At 43.4% G+C, this 6,216-nt stretch overlaps 1 pseudogene; it reads right to left on the minus strand.

Annotated features, from left to right (window-relative positions):
• Positions 1-3,761: 3,761 nt before the first annotated feature.
• Positions 3,762-5,889, minus strand: LOC121435999 (annotated as a pseudogene).
• Positions 5,890-6,216: the final 327 nt, after the last annotated feature.

Consider the following 6,216-nt stretch of genomic DNA (forward strand, 5'->3'; position numbering starts at 1 on the left):
AGTTCTCCCTATTGAACAAAATGGTACTCACAGATACCCAAATAGTAGGGCATGTGGATGAGTGTGTGGAGAGAACTTAAAGGGAAAGAAGAGGACACAGTGCAGATATAAAAGATAGAAAATAAGGAAGGAAAATGCTGAAAGAATAAGGCAGAAGAAAATTATGTGATTATCTATTTTCTGTTAACACATGGTATAATGTATATACACTGTTAACCACTGAGGAGGCTAGAAGAGGGCACCAATCACCTGGAATTGCAGTTACAGATAGTTGTGAGCTGCCATGTAGATGCTGGGAACCTGGGTCCTCTAGAAGAGCAGCTAGTACTCCTAACCACTGAGCCACCTCTCAGCTCCCAATTCTCTTATTCCCTTTAACAAGTGAGGATTTTTTTTTTTTGCTATCAGCTGGAGATAAGTTTCCATGCTAATAATTTTAATACTAGCCTAAATTCAGTTGGTTCATGAGGGAAAATGTATTACCAAAGTCACAGAAGGGAACTGGGAATGGGGTTGTATTCCCAGCACTTGGGAGACTGAGTCAGGAGGATAATAAGTTTGAGGCTAGTCTAGGAGATAGTATGAAATCCTGCCTCAGAAAAACAAGGGAAAAAAATCACAGAAGATACTTGCATAAAAGTCATTATATCCAGTAAGTAAATAATAACTAATTGCTTGATATATGCTCCATACTGGGATCTAAGACGGAGTGAAGCCAGGTGGTGGTGCACCCCTATAATTTCAATGGGAACCTGAGGTATGGATTGCTGAAAGACTTTTTCTTAAACCAACCACTCCCTACCCTCCCTCTGTCATCCCCACCACCAAAAAAGAATGAGATTTTTGTCTTTGCTCTTCAAATTATTTATGGTTCAGGGAAGGAGATAGACAAGCAGTCCAGGATAGTATGTTAAGTCTTAGGATATGAAATAGCAGAGGGTGCAGTGATGATGCAGAGGGCGTTTGGCTTTGGAACGAATCTGAGAAGGGTAAGGATGATGTTTGGAGTCTCACAGGGAAAGTGGGTGGTAGGGGAAGGAGATTCTTGTTAGAGCACAGTCATTCTAAAGCCAGCCATTTCCGGAAGGAATGGAGGCTGTTTGCGCTACCTAATTATTTTTTTTTTAAGATAGAGGGTTTCTGTTTTACCACCCTGGATGTCCTAGAACTCACTCTGTAGACCAGACCAGCCTCAAATTCAGAGGTCCACCTGTCTCTGCCTCCCTGGTGTGCTGCCACCACTGTCTTGACTTTGTTATCTAATATTTTTTTTAAGATTTATTTATTTATAGTGTTCTGCCTGCATGTTTGCCTTTGTGCCAGAAGAGGGCACCAGACCTCATCATAGATGGTTGTGAGCCACTATGTGGTTGCTGGTAATTGAACTTAGAATCCCTGGAAGAGCAGCCAGTGAGTGCTCTTAACCTCTGAGCCATCCTCCAGCTCCCAAACCTGCATTTCTCTGCCTGGCTTTGGGAAGTGCTTTTCCTTTGCTATCTCTCCAGCCTGTATTACATGTATTACCCAATTCTTTTTTTTTTTTTTTTTTGAGCTGTCCTGAAGCTAGCTTTTATAGACCAACTTGAACTCACCGAGATCCGCCTGCCACTGCCTCTCAAGTGCTGGGATTTAAGGCATGCACTGCTACTTCCCTGCATGTTACCTAATTTTTTTTCCCTTTTTTAAAAAATATTTTTATTTATTTATTATGTATACAATATTCTTTCTGCGTGTATGCCTGCAGGCCAGAAGAGGGCACCAGACCTCATTACAGATGGTTGTGAGCCACCATGTGGTTGCTGGGAATTGAACTCAGGGCCTTTGGAAGAGCAGGCAATGCTCTTACCCTCTGAGCCATTTCTCCAGCCCCCATGTTACCTAATTTTTAATGGCTGTTTTTGTTCTGTTTGAAGAGTGTGACCTATAATCCCAGCACTCGGGAGGCAGAGGCAGGCGGATCTCTGTGAGTTCGAGACCAGCCTGGTCTACAAGAGCTAGTGCCAGGACAGGCTCCAAAGCCACAGAGAAACCCTGTCTCAAAAAACCAAAAAAAAAAAAAAAAGAGTGTGACCTATTTAACTAATTTATTTATTTATTTGAAGTGTGTGTAGCGTCTTTAGCCCTGGACTGGCTTAAGACTATGTAATGGAGGATGACCTTGAATTCCTGATTTGCCTTTACTTCCTGAGTGCTAAGATTATGTGCAAATACCACCACACCCAATTTATGTGGTTCTGGGATGGAATTCAGGGCTTTGTGCATTCTAGTAAGCATTTCGATAACTGAGCCATATTTCTAGCCCTGGGTTATTGGCACTTCAGCTATCCTTGCCAGACTGCAGAAAGTGAAAGTGTTTATTTTGGAGCAGTACTTAAGAAGAAGATAAAGACAATAAAGACTTTTTTCTTTTTTTGAGACAGGGTTTCTTCTCTGTGTAGCTCTGAATGACCATGAGCTCACAGAGATCCACCTGGCTTTGTCTTAGTAGCGCTGGAATTGAAGGTGTGTGCTACCATGTGGGCTTGCTTTATGAATTTTGAGACATGGTCTCGCTGCGTAGTGCAGGTTCACCTCACTTTGTGGTTCAGACGGGAATCATTGTGTTGTACTATAGCAGGCTTTCTCGGACTGCCATCCCCCAAGTCATGATACAGAGACTTATTAGTTATGAATGCTTGGCCTTATCTTATCCCACTAGCTCCTATAACTTAATTTAACCTGTTTCTCTTCACTTATGTTTTGCCTTGGAGCTTTTACCTTTCTTTCCTTCTGTGTGTCCTACTTCCTCCATGTCTGTCTGTCTGACCCCTGGCTTTCCCTGGCTGGCTGATGAGGTCCTGGCTGACTGGCTGGCTCTCCTTTTCTCTCTGTCTGCCAGCCTTGCCTATTCTTTCTCTGCCATTCAGCTCTTTATTAGACCAATCAGGTGCCTTAGGTAGGTAAGGCAAAACAGTAACACATCTTCCCCCACCCCCCAGTGATTCTTCAGTCTGATGGCTATGCCTTTGTTCCATCTCCTTAATTGGTCTTTTCCAAGTTACAAATCATAAAAAAATTGCTAAAAATTCTCTATATATGGCATATAAAAACAGAGCCAGAGGTATTTCAGTAGTTACCTTAACACAAAACGTCTCAGAAAAAACACATCACAAGTTTAACTTCTGCAGTATTTTTCTTCATACGAAACATTAGTAAAATAGGCTTCTTAAATAGTGAGCCAGGTGGTGGTGGCACACGCCTTTAATCCTAGCACTTGGGAGGCAGAGGCAGGTGGATCTCTGTGAGTTCGAGGCCAGCCTGGTCTACAAGAGCTAGTTCCAGGACAGGCTCCAAAGAGAAACCCTGTCTTGGAAAAAAACAACAAAAAACAAAACAAAAAAAAATAGTGACATACTAACCAAATTATACATTGTTACAGTACAAGTGAATGAGGCAAAATATCCAGTTCTGTTTCCCAGATGGGAGAGGCCTTTGGTGCACAGTGTGTGCTGCATGAACTCCAAAGACATCTTTTCCTGATGCTGGTGCACACTAGAGCCTCATAGACAAGCCAGTGCAAAGAGTGGCATCCAGGGAAGATGAGTGGCTCCCTCCGTCAAAGGACAGTGAGGATGGCCTCTTATTGCTTGCTGACTTGCTGTCTTCTGGTCCCATGCACCTGCTCCTCTTCACACACTGTGGGCATAGGGGAAACCAACCAGGAGAAAGCGAGAGGCTGGCTCAGAGGCTTTACCATCCAAGCAGAGTGGATGTTGGACTAATCAGGAGCTCTGCTGGTCTGATGACACAGTAGAAGGCCCTACTAGCATGTCTGCTGGATGGTCACATTCACCCAGGGACCCGAGAACAGGCAGTGAGGGCCTGCAGCGTTGGAGCATCTTTGTGGCCATCCTAGGGTTGAAAGGATTGCTGTTGGCAGTGAGGATCTTGTCAGTGACCCGGCTGTGTTTTCGCTTGTCTCCCCCTTTTTTGCACCCCAAATCTGAGGAATTACTCTCCTTGTCTTTGCTGGATTTTTCTAATGCTTTCCCCAAGCTCCCTGAAGATGAAAAAACATCAGCCCCATGGTTGGGGGGTGTCCACATTCTCCTTCATCTCCTCCATTTCCTCTTCAATGATCACTTGGACCTCCTGAATGATCTCATCGGGAAGGACAAAGTTCCTTTCTGGATTTGGGAATGGAAGAATCCCAGACTCGTGCAGTGCCTGCATGTCATAACATAGTGCTCAGATGGTCCCAGATGACCTGGCGCCCAATATTCTGCCTGAACTTGTCTCAAATACAAATCATGTGGAAGTGCCGTTTCACCCCGACAGGCTTGTGGCCCAGCATGGCGTGGAAGAGACACACCTCCACCTCAGGACTCCACACTACCATACTTCAGGGCTTGGGGCTGCCTCGCCTGGGCCCTTGTTATCTGGGGCGCCTGTGCCATGAGCAACTAGCACTTCCACATCTTTACCTAGTTAAACAAATGCATCATAAATGAAAGCAACACACCTTTACATAGCTAACAATTATTCTACAACACCAACAAATGTAACACATCTTAGTTAAACAAATATTTTATTCCACAGTATTGTACAGGCTGACTTGGACCATTCTACATAGCTCATAATAAGACTAGATAAAACATTTGTTCAACATTGATTATTAAAATCTTTTTCTCCAGGGCTAGAGAGATGGCTTATCAGTTAAAGGCACTGGCTGTTTACCCAGAGGACTTGAGTTCAATTCCCAGCACCCACATGACAACTGATGGTTGATAAGTCCAGTTCCAGGAGCTCTGAAGCCCTTTTCTGACTTCTACTGGCATTGCATAAGTGTGGTGTGTAGATAATACGTGCAGGCAAAACACTCATATCTGTAAGAAAGCAAAATAAATGTAAGAAGAATTTCATAGACCATATCAACAGTGAAAGGGGTGTCTCCTCTATGTGATGAGGATACAAGGAAAGGCTGGTAAGAAATTACAGGCTGAGTTTCCAGCATGCTGTGGAGCAGAGGTGCTTTGTTTCCAGAATATTTATATACACGCAGTGAGCTGTATGGAGTGGAACCCCAGTCTGAATGTGAGGTTTGCATTTGTTATATACTGTACATGAAGCTTTGAAGGACATTTTTCTTTTCTTTTCTTTCTTTCTTTTTCTTTTTTTTTAAAGATTTTATTTATTTGTATACAGTGTTTTGTCTGTATGCTTGCTAGCCAGAAGAGGGCACCAGATCTTATTACAGATGGTTGTGAGCCACCATGTGGTTGCTGGGAATTGAACTCAGGACCTCTGGAAGAGCAGTCAGTGCTCTTAACCTCTGAGCCATCTCGCCAGCCCCCTTTTCTTTCTTTCTTTCTTTCTTTTTTTTTTTTTTGTTTGTTTTTTTCGAGCCAGGGTTTCTCTGTAGCTTTGGTGCCTGTCCTGGAACTAGCTCTTGTAGACCAGGCTGGTCTCGAATTCAAAGAGATCCGCTTGCCTGTCTCCTGAGTGCTGGGATTAAAGGCATGCGCCATCACTGCCTGGCTAGGACATTTTTCATAGTATCTGTAGTGTCCTTGGCTTTGGACTGTCTAACCAAGTGATATCAGATGTGAAGTTCCCACTTGTGCCATCATGCCAACTTTTATTGTTTTTGAGATAGGCTTTCACTGTAGCACAGACTGATTTTTGTGTTCACTGTGCTCTCCCTGTCCCAATTCCTTTTCATTCATTCATTCATTTATTTATGCAGGGTTTTTCTGTGCAACAGCCCTATTTGCCCTGGAACTAGCTCCTATAGACCAGGCTGACCTTGGACTCTCAGAGATTCTGCCTCTGCCTCCCAAGTGCTGGGATTAAAGGTGTGTGCTGCCACCCACCGCCTGACTTTCCAATTCTTGTATTAATCACCTTCATTCCGTCTTGTCTTTTTTCGAGACAGGGTTACAGGGTTTCTCTGTGTAATAGTTCTGGTTGTTCTCTAACTCTTTGTAGACCAAACTGGCCTTGAACTCACTGAGATCCACTTGTCTCTACCTCCTAAATGCTAGGATTAAAGGCGTGCATCACCATTGCCTGGCTCATTCCTTCTTTTTATTCATTCGTTCTCTTATTCTGAGAATGGCTATATTTTGAGACAGGCTATATGTAGATTAGGCTGGCATTAAACTGGATCTTTTTGCTTCTGCTTTCCTAGTGCTGGAATTATAGGTGGGAAGTTATGACCTTTAAAAAATGCTTTTC

The sequence above is a fragment of the Microtus oregoni genome, unplaced genomic scaffold, assembly GCF_018167655.1.
Source record: "Microtus oregoni isolate MIOR12 unplaced genomic scaffold, Mior012 000002F_ref0000024, whole genome shotgun sequence".
NCBI classification, from domain to species: Eukaryota; Metazoa; Chordata; class Mammalia; order Rodentia; family Cricetidae; genus Microtus; species Microtus oregoni.